Source organism: Artibeus jamaicensis, unplaced genomic scaffold, assembly GCF_021234435.1.
Source record: "Artibeus jamaicensis isolate MK-2021 breed Jamaican fruit bat unplaced genomic scaffold, CSHL_Jam_final scaffold_1689, whole genome shotgun sequence".
NCBI classification, from domain to species: Eukaryota; Metazoa; Chordata; class Mammalia; order Chiroptera; family Phyllostomidae; genus Artibeus; species Artibeus jamaicensis.
The window spans coordinates 15,489,779-15,506,973 of record NW_026522029.1 but is presented as its reverse complement, the minus strand read 5'-3'; the positions used below and the strand labels follow the sequence as shown (position 1 = coordinate 15,506,973).

General features: G+C 46.9%; 8 non-coding genes across 8 annotated transcripts; 5 read left to right on the top strand and 3 right to left on the bottom strand.

Annotated features, from left to right (window-relative positions):
• Positions 1-3,205: 3,205 nt before the first annotated feature.
• TRNAR-UCG (transfer RNA arginine (anticodon UCG)) lies at positions 3,206-3,278 on the bottom strand. The gene has a single exon. It is a non-coding gene; the product is annotated as a tRNA-Arg (tRNA).
• A 1,700-nt stretch (positions 3,279-4,978) lies between these two features.
• TRNAW-CCA (transfer RNA tryptophan (anticodon CCA)) lies at positions 4,979-5,050 on the top strand. Its single transcript has one exon. It is a non-coding gene; the product is annotated as a tRNA-Trp (tRNA).
• Positions 5,051-7,681: 2,631 nt separating this feature from the next.
• Positions 7,682-7,752, top strand: TRNAG-GCC (transfer RNA glycine (anticodon GCC)). The gene has a single exon. It is a non-coding gene; the product is annotated as a tRNA-Gly (tRNA).
• An 866-nt stretch (positions 7,753-8,618) lies between these two features.
• On the top strand, positions 8,619-8,700 carry TRNAS-UGA (transfer RNA serine (anticodon UGA)). The gene has a single exon. It is a non-coding gene; the product is annotated as a tRNA-Ser (tRNA).
• A 464-nt stretch (positions 8,701-9,164) lies between these two features.
• On the top strand, positions 9,165-9,236 carry TRNAQ-UUG (transfer RNA glutamine (anticodon UUG)). The gene has a single exon. It is a non-coding gene; the product is annotated as a tRNA-Gln (tRNA).
• Positions 9,237-11,961: 2,725 nt separating this feature from the next.
• On the top strand, positions 11,962-12,043 carry TRNAS-GCU (transfer RNA serine (anticodon GCU)). Its single transcript has one exon. It is a non-coding gene; the product is annotated as a tRNA-Ser (tRNA).
• Positions 12,044-14,664: 2,621 nt separating this feature from the next.
• TRNAR-UCG (transfer RNA arginine (anticodon UCG)) lies at positions 14,665-14,737 on the bottom strand. The gene has a single exon. It is a non-coding gene; the product is annotated as a tRNA-Arg (tRNA).
• A 1,083-nt stretch (positions 14,738-15,820) lies between these two features.
• Positions 15,821-15,892, bottom strand: TRNAM-CAU (transfer RNA methionine (anticodon CAU)). The gene has a single exon. It is a non-coding gene; the product is annotated as a tRNA-Met (tRNA).
• Positions 15,893-17,195: the final 1,303 nt, after the last annotated feature.

Sequence of the window (17,195 nt, the reverse complement as noted above, 5' to 3'; positions counted from 1 at the left end):
CTATAAGCTGGAGACGATATTATTAACATTTTTACCATTTTATGTAAAAGATATAACATCTAATTTAAAAATGAAATTAACCTTAAAATATACACAACACGGAAGCTTGGGAATGACAGGAATTTCAAAGGACATAAGCAAACACACCAAAAAAAAAAAAAGAGAAAAAGAAAAGAAAGACTGAAGCCAGCAGGTGTCAAACCGAGATTCTTCTGACCCATAGTCAGACATGTTCTCCATTGCACCACTGGCCCTCCTGAAGTCTTATAGTATAAGACTGACTGACATGTTTAGGAAAAGGAAGTAGCAGAATTACTTTGTTGTTCTAAAGATGAGTATGTGCTGGGAATGCAGTTAGGGGGTTAAGGGGTCAAGCAAAAAGGAAAAGCATTCAGAGACATGGACAACAGTGTGGTGTCTCCTGGGAGGGGAGTGTATAACAGGGCCAAGTGGGAATGAAAAAATAAAGTCAAAATAAATTTAAAAAAATAAAATAAACATGAGTATATGAATTCTTTTCCTTCAACTTGCTTTTCCTTTGGCTACCAGAATTTGAAGCCTGAAACCTCAAAATTGATACAGTGCTGGAGGTTTCCTTTTTGGTTGGAGAGCACCTGGAAAGCCCACCTGCTGTAGTGGGCAGGATTTGAACCTCCGCAGAAAGACCCCAAAAGATTTCTAGTTCATCGCCTAAACCACTCAGCCAACACCGCAGGTGAAGAAAGGTGTCCAGAGTCCTTCAGCTTATGATTTATCATTTATTCTACGTTCCTTCAGGATTTAGCAATAAGAAGACATGACAAAGGGTATCATATCACGTCCTGTCAATGAAACTGGAGAAGAATCAACCAACTTTAATTTTAGCATGTGGTAAGCTGAGAATGCCTCTTTGGATCTTTTCTGGAAAACAAATCAGCGATATGTTGCAATAACTTTAAATAATCTGGCAAAGATATTCCTTACAGAGAGATGCCCTGCTTCTTCAAACACCTGATGCAGTGCCTGGAATACAGTGAAGGCTCGAGAAATGGCAGCTGCTATAGTCACCATTGGTTTTAAATTCAAGAATGAGGACCCATTAAAATATTCCATGCGGAAGCCTATCTCTTGTCTCTTCACAAAGCTCAAAATATTTTAAAACATCAGACAGAGTATTTTTATTAGTGTACAAGTGGGGGATTTGTATTTCATCAGTAGGTCCATTCCATGAGCAGAAGGCTTGGGCATGATGGATAAATCCCTGCGTAGGTGCCGATGGACTGGAAACCATTGCAGCCCAGATTTCTCCTCTGGGTTCCAGAACGTACAATTGTCCTTCTTATTTCTTTTTCTATTTTTACGGGCCTCTCAAACGCCATACTTTCCAAATGGAACGCTCTATCTTTCTTCCCAAATTCGACCCTCCTCCAATAACCCAAATTTTTGAAAGAAGCACTCAGACCAACCTCCTAGTTATTTCTCTCGAATCTGACTCTTTTTTTCCCCTCAAGCCTCAGACCCATTTTCTCAGATCAGGCTGTGGAATGAATTCTATTGAAGGTCGGATGCGAAGGATGTGTGGAAGTGAGCCCAAAGGGAGAGGGGGTCAGAATATGAGAGGAAATGCAGAAAGTTCTGTCTTGCTGGAGCATTGCTTTTTTTTTTGGAGGGGCGGCAGTGAGAGATAACATCAGAGATGCTGTTGGGGGCTGTTCGTGTAGGTGGGGCTTTAACATTCTGTCAGCATTAACTGGTGTGTCCATCTGAGCATGCAAATATGCTTGTGTCTTGTCCCCTTTACAGGTGCTCTGTGGTCTACAGGGAAGATCACCAATGGCGCAGGAGGCCCTCACCACGGGCGTCTAAGTCTATCTGACCTTCTCAGCTTCCTTTCTGGCCCCTCCATCAGGGGGTCTGGAGGCAGCAAGGATCCGCCCTTCCTCACTGGCCTGGTTTCTTCATGCGAACCCTGTGTCTCCTTGGAGCCCTGTGCCCTTCCTTCACGGCCTTTGTTTAGGCAGGACAACTTCTGCCGAGTCTTTTCTTTAAAATGTAATTCAAACTTTTATTATGAAAAAAATTTAAACATAAAAAATGGAGAGAATAGGGAATTATCTGTGCACCCACTACCCATATTCAACAGTTGCTAATATTTTGCCAATATTACTCTTAACATGTACACGTCTTACATACTCAAAATGCTATGATCATAAGTAAAAAAATCTAGCACTTCTTTATGAAAACATCTAACATCCAGTTCTTATTCAAGGGCCTCTGATATGTCTCTGGGAGCCAGTTTTTCTAACTAGATCCAATCACAGTTCATTTACCGAATTTGGGTGTAATGTTTCCTTGATGCCTTTTAGTTTACAACGGTCTGCCAGCTTAGTTGTTGCTGTTGTTCTGACATCGACTTGTTAAAAGTCCTAGAATGTCTCACATTCTGGATTTTTTTCCCTCACCATTCCCTCCTGGCAAACTTTTCGTTCATCCTTCTACTCCAAACTAGAAGCCCAGTACAAATGACCGATGAGATGCCTTTAGTTGATTAGCCTGGATTCAGGTGGAAACTTCTGGGTTGGCACCTGTACTCCATCCAGTATTTCCCAGGGCTTTTTCCCTTTGCAGTTCACAAGCGATGTTGGTTGGGCCGCTTGACACCACGAACAGATTGTTCCCCATCATCTTCTTCTAAGAAGTGCAAGGTCCCTGCTGCTTTTGCCCTGGGTCTGTGCTTTTTCTGGGGATCGCAGAGGGTGAGTTTCTAACTCCACCATTTCCGTGCGTTTGCTGAAGGGGACTTTTGTCAGACTTACCGACTTTTCCCTTCCTTTCTCGGTCCCCCTCTTTCCCAGAGGGTCCCCAGGAGGCGGCACAACAGCCCCGTTATAACAATCTCGGGTGCAGGTGGGTGGGCGCTACCTGGTGAGCGGGCCCGGGGAACTTGAGGTCCATGACGTTGTAGTTCTCAGGTTCGAGTGCGCAAGGGCCTGGCTCCGACAGCTGGTGAACCCCAGGCCCCACCCACGGGCGTCCTGGCTTTGCAGCTGGAGCGTAGGACTGGCAGGGAAGCTTGCGCTTCTGAGAAGCACAAAAGCTCTGCCTCTGGTCCCAGGACCTGATTTTTGGTAGCGCCGCCAGGAAAAACGGACTGCGGGGAAGGAACGCGGAGGATAAATCGCTTAGGTGGAAAAGATTTCTCACCTCAAAAGGATGTTAAAGGAAACAACCACGAAGGGATTCGAACCCTCAATCTTCTGATCCGAAGTCAGACGCCTTATCCATTAGGCCACGTGGTCCCCACACAGGCAGTGGTGTGGGTAGAAAATTTGATGGGATGACCCCGGAGCTCGAAGCGTAGCGGCAGCGAAGTTACTGCTGCGAACCGAGGTGCTTCCCACGCCCCGAAACTCATAGTCTAATCGGGGAAAGAAGCCGAACCGAGGAGTAAAAATGCGGTGGAGTCACGACTGTCCAGGGGAGGAGCTCGAGGGCGCTTTATCTTCGCCCGCGGGTCGGGCAGGAGGGTCAGGGCGAGAAGGAAACGCCGCGGGCGGCAGCAGGGAGGCTGCCGGGTCGACCCAGGGAACCCGGCAGGGCAGGGCTCCGGGGAAAGGTTGTGGAGTAAGCACACGACCTACTTCTGCGCACTTCAGGAATCACCCTTAGAGCAACCCCGGAACACAAACCCCAGTAGGACAAAAAGTGGAGGGGGTAACAGCAACGCCCTCTGGGAATCTGGAAACCCGACCGAGGTGGGCCGGTGGGCTTGTCCGACCCGAGGAGCTGTGGTCCGCAGCAGCTCCGCCTGCAAACGGCCAGTTAGGAGCCACATCTGTCGTCGCCGCCAACCCCGCCCCCCTCTAACCTCCAGGACCTCACCCTGGGACGGCTTTTAGAGAGGTGAGTGCAGTGAAACGAGGTCATGGGGTGGGCCCTAACCCAAGATGACTGGTGTCCTTATAACACGGGACACAAACACACAGAGAGAAGACCGTGTGAAGACACAGGGAGAAGGCAGCCGACTATACACCCGTCGGGAAGGTTGATCTGGGGCTTCCAGCCTCCAGGAGTGTGAGAAGCCACCCAGTCTGCGGACTCAGTTACGGCAGCCCTGGCAAACAGCTATACCTGTCCCTGCCCCATCCTGGAAGGAGACTGCACGTTTACTCTCTCTCTCGAGGAAAGTTTCGGGTCTTTGAACTAGGGCAGAGATTCTCAAACGTTTTCCCGGAGGGCCTGTCCAAGCACAACCCGCTGGGCCACCCCGACTTCGTGAACCCCTGGGCCCGGGTTCGCGTTGCTAACAAGCTCCCCGCTGAGACCCAGGCTCCGGGTCCTGGAAGCACCTTTTGAGAACGACTGCGGGAAGGTCACTCACGGGGCCGGTGGGAAAAGCTGAGACCAGCAAATCCAAACTGTGTGCTTGTTGTGAACCGAGTGGCACGCGCTCACTGCGGAGACCAGGAGGCCCGCGGGCACCCGGAGCAGACCAGCCGCGGCCGCAGGGCGTCGGAGGACCGGCAGGGGGCGTGCGTGCGCGGGGCGGGCAGGTGCGTGCGCGCCTGCGGGGCGGCGTCCGCTTCTGGAGAGCGCGGAGTCCGGCGAACCCGCAGGAAAAGCCCAAGTGCCAACGCGTGGCCGTTCTTACTCCTGTTTCACTGCGGATGTAAACGCGATACGTACGCGGTTTTTCTCAAAACAGGACAATGTCGGCGTTAGAGACCACTACGCTTTCCCGCGGCGGAGCGTTTGGGTTGATGTTTAATCTGGCCGGTGTCTTTGGCACTGAAGCATTGGCGAAGCCATGAGTATTGGGGAGAAAAACAATCAAATCTACCAAGAAGAAGAAAGAAATCTTTACATCCTGAGAGAGAGAGAGGGAGGGAGGGAGGGAGAGAGAGAGAGAGAGAGAGAGAGAGAGAGAGAAACAGTATTTGAAGGAGAAAAAAAATTATTCAAATCTGATTTGAGAAGAGAAAAGTGGCATTCTCCCGGTGGCCTCGTGGCGCAACGGTAGCGCGTCTGACTCCAGATGAGAAGGTTGCGTGTTCAAATCACGTCGGGGTCAGCTATAATTGCCGTTTTGGGGAGAAATGGTAAACACTATCCTCTTTGCCACCAGGCAGTGCTCAGTCTTCTGGTTTCCATTTGTCCTTTGAGGCTTCTTTTCTCTCTATTTTAGCTGCCGAGGACCCTCCCCTTCGACGTGGGCTCCGGCTCTGCGTTCCCGGCTTCCTGCAGCCCCTTTGCCTGTCTCCCCGGGCCTCTTCCTGCGTCCTGCTCAGCTGCACCCGCACCCCTACTCCTCCGGAGCCCGGAGGGGGCGCCACCCTGGACGTTGCTTCCCAGTCCGATGAGGGATCCTGTGGGCTTCCTCTCCTCGAACGTTACATCCCGTTTATCCTCTTCTCCCCACGGCCACAAGGGCCTCCTGCCATCACTGTTTCTAACTCTTCAGGGTCTCCTCCGGCTCAGTTATATTAGTGTCCATACCACGCCTGTTTTTAAACGACAAGTTGCAAGTCTTATCCTCACATTCCCCTGCGTATAGCTAAACAACCAATTGTGTGGATTAACCCTCTGTCACAGGGGCGCTTCTTTCTGTTTCTCAAATGCATGTCTCTCCTTTGGAGGCCAGGGCCGTTGCCCCAGCGCTCTCTTCCGTGGGGGATGCTTGCCCTGGTCCCCTGCTTGATTCAGGCCCTCACCGTCCAGCGGTCAACTTAAACAAGACGCCAGCTGCTCCCGGTAACCTTTCAGCTTTAGACAAGGCCCTCTGCCGTGGGCTCCCAGGCCTTCACCACAGACATGTAGTACGTCCCCCCAAATCAGCCACACACCTGCAGGGGGCTGATACAGTTTATTCGTATACGGGGACCCACGGAATGGAGGTCTCCTCGGCGGCCTGGCCCACGTCCTTCACAGATCTACATCTAAGTTAGCTTGAACTTGACAGAAACAGTGAAACCGACAGCAAATCCTAGAAGAAATTAGCTTTTAGTTAAAACTATTATATTAGTCCTTCCAAGAGTCGTAGCAACACTGTCATGCAGTCATGCCCTGTGGCCTGCACGTCCAGCTGGTAGGAACAGTATACTTTGCTTAAGATAACAGAAGAATGTAGCCTGTTAAGCACAGGATGTATAGCTCTGCTCACCCCCCCACAATTCTTAAGGTAAGAACTCACAATCACTGACACAATCCCAAGATGTCTTGCAGACCTCTGTGAGCAGGAAAGACCACCTGGCCACAGTCAAGAAGACCCCGCACAGGATGCGGCCAAGAACTAAATAAATCAGATTAAGAAAACTGTCGAAGCTGGCACAGAAATTGACCAATCAGCACAGTTCACGACCCTGAATCCCTAACTCATGATCAGATATGATATTTTGCCTTTAGGCGCCCCCCCCCCCCCATTGCAGTCATCAGGGAGCTCCGGTTTTTAGGTGACTGCTTCCCGTTCTCCTTGCGTGGCGTCCTGCAGTGACGCTACTCTAATTCCTCCACTGAAGTCCTCTCTGTTCAGTGTTTGCTCCGCTGCGCCCCGCATGTCAGAGAAAGCTGACACCAACTGCAATCCTTCCACTCAGTTTTGCTAGCTCACTGCGTTCTGCAAAGGAGGAACGCTATTCTGGAAGCACTGACCCAGGCAGAAAAGCCACAGTAGTGTTCTGATTAGGAGACAAAGGCAAGGGGTATTTATGAGAAAGGGAAGGGGAACAATGACGTCATTAGAAGGAAAGCGTTGCTATTGGTGCAGATAACATAACAACGTAACAAACATAACACAATGATGTTATTTTTAAGAATGTTTTTTATTTTCAGCCTAGTAGTCACAAGTCCAATAGTCATAATATCTGCTTTCTTGTTATTCTTGCAAAACAAATTTTTTTTTTTTTTTTTTTTTTTTTTTTGCGGGGCACAAGGTTGCTTTAGGCCCAGTGCAAAAGTTATTTTGCCCTGTCTTGACATCCAAAGGTTTGAGACGTAAAATGTGCAAGGCAGTTCCTTTGGGACGGCAGCTTGGGCTCTCTTTTATTGTTATTGTTACTATTTTGCGAAATGTAAATGTCTCTTACAAAAAGGCAACTTCCACCTGGCTTTTAGATCTCCTGCGTCTGCTGTTTCTAAAAAATAATTGGTGTAAAATAATACTGTCACAGAGGCGTATTTTGGGATGGCAAGTTCTGCTCCTCTTCATCTGTTACTCTTCAAGAGTTACCAGGTTCTCTGGGTCTCTCCCATGTGTACCTGCCATGTACATATTAATACACTTCTGCTATTTTTTCTCTTGTTAATCTGCCCTTGTTGTTGGTAATCTGTCATTTGTTACAGGGGTTCCAGCCAAGAATTTAGAATGGTAGAGGGGAACATTTTTTTCCCTTACCCACACCACCTTCTCTCTCAGGGAGATGGGAGTTGCTTCAGGGGACGGGATTTGATGACTGAGCTCTTTTGGAAGCTTCTGCTTTTAGGTAGATGAGGGATTTCAGAAACTCAAATGCTTCAACTCAAAATAACTTTTTTTTTGGTCACAGTGGCTTATTTAGATCCTTTCAGCATGATAATGTACTGGTCAAAGTGAATGAAATTTAAAGAAATTCTTGGGAAGAGAACATGTATTCTCATTATTTTAAGTTTAGCGACCATGTAACTATACCTGTAGATAAGGACATATAAGAGCAACTCTCCCAACCAGGCATTGGTGGTTCAGTGGTAGAATTCTCGCCTGCCACGCGGGAGGCCCGGGTTCGATTCCCGGCCAATGCATGAGTTACTGTTTTTCTTCCTCCCCACCCACTGCGAAGACATCACAAGAAATATTTTAAAGGAGCTGTTTCTGGTATTTTGGGAGGGGTAAACTGAGGAAGACCAAAGTTACCCTTCCTTTTGCAATTCCACTTTCATCAATTACACTAATTAGCATGCGTTTGGTTTTCCAATAACCTGAAACGTCATTCTCTCAGAGCCCGAGTAAACTGAGGTTGAGCCTTTTGGAGGTGAGTTGTAGGCCAGGAGTATTTGGAAGTGGAGTCATGTACGGATATCAATGTTTTCTTTCCATTTTTAGAAGCAGTCACTGAGATTTATCAACCAATCATTTAGAAGAAAAAAAATCCCAAAACTTATTTTTTGAATAGTAATTGAAAGTGGGCTAATTATGCATCAGCAGAGTGGCGCAGCTGGGCCCATAACCCAGAGGTCGATGAATCAAAACCATCCTCTGCTATCTGCACTTGTTTTAGTCAAAAATTCACCTTTTATTGTGGAAAGGGGATTAGATCAAGATTATCACTACTTATCAGATAGGGTCTGTGGACCAGTTCTACTGCAAACAGGTGTACTGTTTCCAGTCTCTAACTGTGGTAAATGCTATTCACTAACCTGGGGATCCTTGTGATTCAGTGTCTCAGATTTGAGGACCGGCACACCTGTTAGAGTTCATAATGTGTATGTCATCATCAGATTGGTATAATTTATAAAAAGCTCTGTAACTGACATTTCGCTATTCCAAACCTTGTTCTTTTTACCACGAAGGCAGACATTCCAGAACAGTTATCGAACAGAAAGAGCCACGTGTAACAGGAAAGGTAGTGTCTGTCATGGGAATTTATCCAGGAGCACAGCAGAGTCTCGTAGTCGTGGCCGAGTGGTTAAGGCGATGGACTTGAAATCCATTGGGGTCTCCCCGCGCAGGTTCGAATCCTGCCGACTACGCAGCTGCCTTTTCTTTCTTGGTACATCATCATCTGCTGGACCAACTGTAGAAACTCGAACTCAAACACACACTAAAACAACACTACTTTACTGTATATGCAACACAGAAAGAAGTAAATATAACAAAAAGTATCTTTTATTACACCTGCATTCAGTCCATTGGGAAATGAGGATGAGCACAAGAAAGGAAGTGAAAAGACTTGGAGGTGAACATTTTTTCTTAATTCCGGAAATTGCCTGGAAGTACAGTTTTGATTTTGCAAGGAATGCTGATCCTCAAACCCTCTATAGACTGGGGAAGAATTCCAAGCAAAAGTGAGCTCTATTCGGCCTTCTGCCTGACAGAACTGTCACATCTCCTTCTAGAATCTACAGCATCTCTAGGAGAGAAGTCGCCTTAAAGCAACTCACGTGACACACAGCAAACACATTGGGAAAACAGTGCCATAAGCCCTTGTGTCATTGGCCCCATGGTGTAATGGTCAGCACTCTGGACTTTGAATCCAGCGATCCGAGTTCAAATCTCGGTGGGACCTGTTGTGTCACTCTTTTAGTGTCTTCCTCTCCCTTCAAATCACCTTTGCACCTGGACGGACTCAAATCCATTCCACCGTCCTGCACAGCAGCATCACCACGCCTTCTCCTGGATTCCACATCTGTCCGTCCTTAACCCTTTCACCTTTGTTGGGCCAGAGGTCCCTGAGGTCCTGGTAAATTAGGTTTTCTCCTGGATGTATAAGCATTCACGGTTCACGTCTCAGACCTCAGTTCCGGGTTTGGCTTCCATCCATTTCCAATATGTGCACTCGGCCTGCAGAAGTTCTCAGTGAGTGTAAACACAAGTGTTTGTGTTTATCTTGGAGCCTCTGCTGCCTGTAATACAGTAGGCTTTTTAAGTTGATTAATATGTTTTAACCTAAAGCTATAGTTCACAAAATAGTAACCTAACAATGACAAGCTTTGTATGAAATATTTATAGATCTCTTAACATACCTTTGAGAGGCCTTATGGTGTAATGGTCAGCACTCTGGACGTTGAATCTAGCATTCACACCTCAAGTCTAGGTGGGACTTGATGCACTTTTGGTGACATTTTTGGCCGTGTTTCTCTCCTACCGCTGGTGCATCCTGGGCTATTCACATACTCTTCCCATGTACGGAGCACTGTGTGAGTCCCTAGTTTTTTTCTCACACTTCTGAAAAGTGTCCTGTATGTATCACCTTTGTGCTCTTGTACAAAACTCCCTTTCTCTCGCTCTTTTTCATTTTAAGGTCAAGCAGACTCTACTTAGAATTTGATTTTCCCTTTTTCTCTTGACACCTACTCTTGCCTGGGTTCCCAAAGTCAGTCAGATCCTCAAGTTATTTGCATCCCCAGTTGTTAGAGGGCCCCTCCCACAAATCTTTTCTTGTCTGAAGCCCCCTCGAAAGGTAGTGGCCAGATGCAAGAATATACATAAAATTTGTAGTAGAAAGCTCCCCATAAAGTACCCCATGGTTAGCACTCTGGATTCTGAATCCAGCCATTTGAGTCCAAACCTCTTTGGGACATCAGTGACATCTTGGTGATTTCCCTCTATGGGTCTGAATCACTAGCTCACCTTAGAGGTGTACACACTTGCCTGCTGATTACTTCCACACCAACCACCCGTTCCACAAAAAGCCACAGGCCATGAAGAAATTGTCTTGCATTTGAGTGCTACTCCCACTTATATCCCTCCCCAGATGTCCCTCCCCCCACCCCAGAGTTCCTCAGGTCCTGACAAGTTAGAATCCTGGCCCCAGTGATGAAGAGTTTATATTTTACAGTCCCCAATGCAGGCCCTTCCTTTCATGGAGCCACTTAAAGGAAAGGGTTCCATCAGCTTCTACACACTAACCCCTCGCTGAAGTTACTGCTGTACAGTGGCACCACGGCCATGAACATCTGAGACCCTCCACGGCCCCTACCCACCATGGGCTCTGTTCACACTCTTTAAGCTAATGGTTGCCTACATCCTTGTGAAGGTAAACAGATCTGTTAGTAGTACGCATCAGTCTCTCAGTGCAGAGCCGACTTCAAGGTACTCATAATGTAATGGCTGGCACCTGGACTTCAAATCTTCAGTGGAGTTGTCTCAGCTTTGGTGATCTTGTCCTTAAGTTTCCCCAGATGAAGATTACACACTGGTCTGTACAGACAATGCCTTAGACTTGAACTCCCCACACCCCTCATCAGCATTCAGTGTCTTGCTCTTTCCTCTGGCTGCTAAATAATGCTGGCCCCTGGGATCCTTCTGTCGAATATAAACAGTCTCACAGAACAGGAGCATCAGACAAAGTCATTCTCTGATTGTAATGAAAGCAGATAAAAACAACAAACAAACAAACAAACAACAAAACATATCATAATCTCGTCTAAGAACAGACAGTAGTAGAAGGTCACTGTGCAAACCACAAGACCAAACATTTTCTTTCAACTAAGATGAGGGGCCACTAGTTTTATAGCTGTATCTTCATTATATTCATACCTTCATTTAGATAACATTTATTAAGATACTCAATCTCAGAATTATGCCCTCCTTTCCTGAAAGTGTCCAACCCAGAACAAAGCCCAGTTTTCTTTCACCCTCCCCAAATCACCCACCATAAGACAAATGCTACAAAAAGGACTTTAAAACAAAGAGATGTCATTGATGTACAACATTGTGTAAGTTTAAGCTGTACAATGTATTGATCTAATACAGTTATATATTGCAATGCAATTACCACATTAGCATCATATAGCATGTCCGTCACATCACACAATTATTAACTCTTTTTGTAGTGAAAACATTTAAATATGGCCTTTTAGCATCTTTAAAATATATAATGCAGAATTGTTGATTATAATCGGTGTGCTGTGCATTAGATCTCCAGAAGGTATTTATCTTCTAACAACAAGATTTGTATTCTTTGAACCACATCCCCCCAGTTCCCCATCCCCCAAACAAGCCCCTTATAACCACCATTCTGTTTCTGAGTTTGGCTGGCTAAGGTTGCACATTTTTCTTTGGAAGTGTATTTTGTCGTTTTTTTTCAGGTGTACATCCTGCCCTCGCCTTTTTCTCTCGGGACTGTAGTCTCTTCTTTATTTTCCCTCCTTTATCAAAGCAAGGGGGTTATTCATACAAGCAAAGGCATCATTTTCACTGATGAAAGCTTGAGAAAAAATAATAGACATGGCAAAGCAGGACTCTGTGACTAAAGAAATGTAATATTTAGTCAAAACCTCCCCGTGGCAGACGAGGTGGCCGAGTGGTTAAGGCGATGGACTGCTAATCCATTGTGCTCTGCACGCGTGGGTTCGAATCCCATCCTCGTCGTTTAGCGCTCCACTCCGTAGTGGACGCTAGCTCGGTTTTACCGCATTTGGGGCTGTTTTAGTGCTTCGTCCACCGCACCTTACGAGCAGTGGGTAATTCGTCAGAACCCCCCGGGGGTCCAATAGTGTGTGGCTGATGCTACCGCAGAAATGCACCAGTGGTGCGTTTGAGAACTGTGGCCACACCCTTGGCTCGCTGCCCCACCTGGTTTCAGAGTCCTGACGAATTGGCAATTCTTGTCTCACGGGCTTTGCTTTGTAAATCTCAGGCACGCGTCCAAGTGCAAGGCTCTTTCTGGAGGCGTTTTCACTCTCTACCTTCTTAACTTTCCATCAAACCAGCTTTGTCTTCCCCCGGGAGCAGAGGCTGCCCACACGTAGCGCGTTTGCCTGTGTCGTTCCTCCTGCCAGGAGTCTCTCCCTCCTTCTGGGTAAGTGCTTTTCAGGGTGCAGATCAAACGCCCCTTTCCTGCGAGTCTGCCAGGGAAAGCCTTATTCTTCTCTTTTTATTTTCGTTTAATTTAATTTAAATTACTATAATGTGGTTTAAATGGAAGTCTAATTTTGAATCGGTTGATTTAAATCAAAGATCTTTTCCAAACGTTCCCGCATCTATTTATTTCTCCCTTCTTTGATTATATCCTGCCATGTACATCTTGATTTTAGCACAGAGTCCCATGGAAATCTCATCCATTACCTGTTTTCACCTTAGAGCAAACTATAGCAAGGAGCCAGGCACACAGCACGGAATAGCAGAATCTGAAAAGGCGGTAGAGATTCTCTCTCTGAAACTTCCCCTCTCTTACCTGTCTCTGTGTTGCAGATGAGGAGACTGAGGCAGAGACAAACCCAGTCTTTCCTTTTAAGGATCATGGGAACCAAGTTCTTTTAGATCAAGCGTGTGAGGCAATGTGGTCTTTCCGACCTGTTCAAATCCTTCCACTGGGACTGTAACTTCTGAGATCTGGAAAATTCTTCTGAAGTACACTTGCCATCAGCCAGCAGAACGTCCAAGGCCTCGTGAAGATTGAGGCCTAAGAAGCATGGATTTTAAGGCAATATCTGTTTTTGAATTTCACCTAACAATATATGGCTTATATAGTATATGTAGTTCTAAGATGGATTACACACTTTAACCATTTAATCTCAGAAACAAAAGCTCAGGAGGTGATGCCTCAAGTTGAAAGCCAAAGTGGGATCTTCAGGAATCGGTGATACACTTTGTATATTTTGCTTTTTCTCCAACAAAGAATCAGAGGTAATTATTGCTGCTGTGGACGACTGAGCAGTCTCACCCCTCCTGCCACTCCCTCCCCACTTTACCTCCTTTGGAAAGAAGGTTCTAAGGGTGTGTACCACCCTTTTATATCCTGTTTCTCCCACCAGCACACTGTCAACACGCAATAGGTAGTTATAACATAGACACTTAAGTGTATGTGTGTCTGTGAGCCTGTGGTGGTGGTAGGCCGTGGGGGGTGGGGGGACTGAAACGTCAACCAGGCAGAATAGACCAGGGTATGTGTCGCTCCTTTTAATACACATTAGAGGATGATTTTAAATGTTCCCCTCTCTTGTATTTCCCAAAGCAAGCAGGCAGGTCTGGGCAATTTTGCCTCTGCCCCTCACCTCTTTCAAATTCAAAGGGTCTGTTTTTTCCTAAAGTTATAGTAAAGAGGGAAGGAAAGAGGAACATGTTAAGTAGAAAAGAGCTATGTCTCTGCTTTCTCTGTACAGCCTGGATTTTACTGATGACTAGAGGAAACCAGTGAGAGAGGAGCTCTTAGAGGCCGGGGAAAGGGCAGGCCCTCCCCACCTTGTTTTAATCATTCATTGCTTTGACCTCTAGCGAGAGCACTTGCGGCTTCCACGTTTGAACTGAAGTTAGATCTGAAATCAAACCCCATGTCTTACCATCTTACCATGACGTCCACAGTTGCAAATTACTTTTTCTGCATCCTAAATTATTAAATTCAGTCATTTAGGCGCAAAAATATGTGTTTGTATGTTTAGCACAGCAATTTTCTTTCTTTTTTTTCTCTTTCTCTCTCTCTCTCTTCTTTCTTACACACACTGTAAACTTCTGGGCTCTTCTAGTGGACTTAGGCTGGAATACGAGCTGTGCTCATCCGTTTGATAGCAACACAACTGAAGGAAGAGAAGAAGATGGAAAAGGAGAGCAAGAGCGAGACACAGTAACAGACTCCACAGCAGCCAGAGCTTCAAAAGCAACGGAGACTCACACTGGAAGCAAAACGTGAAGAAGAGACTGTGGCCTTTGAAAAGCAGCAGGTCTCCCACTGTGCTCGGACCCAGCAGCTGGGGAGACCCCCTCGGTTGGCAGATCCGAATTCCCTTTTCCGAGTGGCTCAGGACAAGCTGAGCCTGTGAAAATGAAACTCAGGCCAAATCTGGGGAGACCTCCGGAGCCCCCAATTTATTGAACGGCCTTATTTCTTTTGACTTTCGGCCTCCCTTCACCCCAGACACTAGTTTCCTCAGGACCAGAGGAAACAATGGAAAAAAGTGAATCCGGGGAGGCGACACTTGTTTGGGTGATAACTTCACTCAACCTCCTTGGGAGTGAGGCAGTTAAGTTTCACAGGTGTGTACCGGAGTTAAAGTTAACCACGAAGGGATTCGAACCCTCAATCTTCTGATCCGAAGTCAGACGCCTTATCCGTTAGGCCACGTGGTCCACGGAAAAAATACAGGCTCCTGAATTGTTTAGAGAGTACAATGCGCTTCCATCCAGCCCACAGCCCTGCAAGTCACGTAAGGAGGCAAAGACGATGGCGTCCCCACTCGACGTCTTTAGAAAGATGGAAAATCTACGTTATGTGAGATCGTCTGGAGCCACGATGGCGGCAGGGTTCAAACTGACAATCATTTCAGTCTTGTGGCATATGGGGCCTCCATGGCAAGAAAAGTCATTTTGGGGGTTAAATCTACCATTTCCCTGAGCAGAAAGACTAGAGTTTATGGCACCTAAAATATGCTCAAGTATTGCATACTGTCTGCACCAAGGGATAGTTTTTAATAAGCGAAGTCATTGTTTCTTCCTTATGAATACTCACATTCACTGTTTTCAGACTTTAGGTACTTGAGATAATAGCTGTCTGGGTAGTTGTCATGGAAACCGCGCCCGGAAGGCGGCGTTACTATTAAACAGCTTCTGCAGGATCGTCCCTCTCACCTGGATGCAGCACGGGTGGCTGCAACCTCCCCGCTTCCCATGCTCTTCTGGTGCTTTCTCTGTGATAATGTGACATCAGAGCGCTTTTCACCCCGTCTCTATCCGACTATCGGGAGCTTCCATTTATTAACAACAACACCCCAGTACGGTAGGGTGACAAAAATCTCGATTGTTAACAATATTTACATTTAATAGATTAATCTACACAAAAAGGTGTTTCAATACAATCATTCTATGGACAAGATATTTATAGAATTTACAATGTTTTTTTTCCTTTGACTTTCAGCCTCCCTTCCCGTAGAGTGCTTAGCCCGCTGATGTGATACAGATTTAAAACTGTATTTGGACTGCTTTCCAGCTTGCCACTGCATTTCAGTGCATATCCTCGTTCGAAGATATCAGCTTTGTACACTGAAGACGCTTCCTTAATTTTCTTACACGCAAGACCCTGGGAGCATTGGCCCTACAGGCTCATTTGTGGAGGCTTTTGTTGATGTCGTTTTCTTTTTCTTTCTTTCTTTTTTTTTTTTTTAATTGTGCGATTAAGTTGCGGAATTGTAACTAAAGTTTAAAAAACAAAACAGTTAGCAGAGGATGGTTTCGATCCATCGACCTCTGGGTTATGGGCCCAGCACGCTTCCGCTGCGCCACTCTGCTGTACGGACTAACGCCTCCATAAATATGCCTTTAACACTACCCGGAAGCGACTTACGCACTCAACACGGTGCAAAATAGCTCGGGGTGGGGGCGGTGCTTAATTTTAATACCTTCGTTACCACAAGCTGCCAGAATTCTGGCAGCAAACAGAATTCTGTTTGCAATAATGTCGCTACCAGAATAAAAAAGAAGACTAAACGAGCAGCAGAGAAGTGAGCACTAACACACATAAGTTACTGGGCACAGAGGTGAGGGTGGCTAGATATTAAAATGAGGACTGCAGGTTTTAATACACCGAGAAGAAAGAGCAAACACGCTGGGAAGAGACCCAGGCTACCGCAGCGGGCGAGTTCCACCGCGGCCTCGCCTTCAGGAAGAACAACACCCTTTTAATCAGATTTCCCATCTTGGTGTGGAGGGGCGACTGATTAGATTTTAGACTCCTGAGGGGGTGGGAGGGGCGGAGCAAGGGATTCAGTCGGAAAGGCTTTGCTGCCGGAACAGGAGAGCCCCAGGGGCAGAAAAATTGGGCCGAGGGACCCGCGTTCCCACTAAGGTGCGACTGTCTCCAACCAGCAGAACAGAATCAGTTCGAAATGTGTGAAGGAGAAAGGGGCTCTGTAATAAACTAGTGAGCTGACCACAAACCCTTAACTGGGCAAGTTATGTTAACTCTCCTGCACCTTGTTTTCTCCCGCCTTTTTGTAATCCTCCCTCATAGCGGATGCGTAAAAGAATAAACAAAACTGCCTTTCTCCGGATCTTACCTCCCTCTCGGGTCAGTTTGGCTCACATAAACTCATACGACCCTCTGCAGGTTTCCACGTTTCTGCAGGGAAAAACCTCAGTTCCTTGAGTTTTAAGCAGTTAAAAATTCGGCAAATCCTGATCCGGCGACCCCGGAAGTGCGGCGGAAACGGGGGAGAAGAGGAACGCCAGTCGCGGTGACGTCATTTGGCGCTGGTCCGCGAGGGGGCGGGCCTACAGCCGGCGGAAGTTCTTGCGTACCTTCTGTTTTCAATTAGGTCCGCACTCCGCCTATATAAGTGTGCTGCTGCTTCCTCACAACCTGTTCGGTATTCGACTGAGCTTTGCGATCATGTCTGGTCGTGGCAAAGGCGGGAAGGGTCTAGGCAAAGGGGGCGCCAAGCGCCACCGCAAGGTGCTGCGCGACAACATCCAGGGCATCACCAAGCCCGCCATCCGCCGCCTGGCCCGCCGCGGCGGCGTCAAGCGCATCTCCGGCCTCATCTATGAGGAGACTCGCGGGGTGCTCAAGGTCTTCCTGGAGAACGTGATCCGG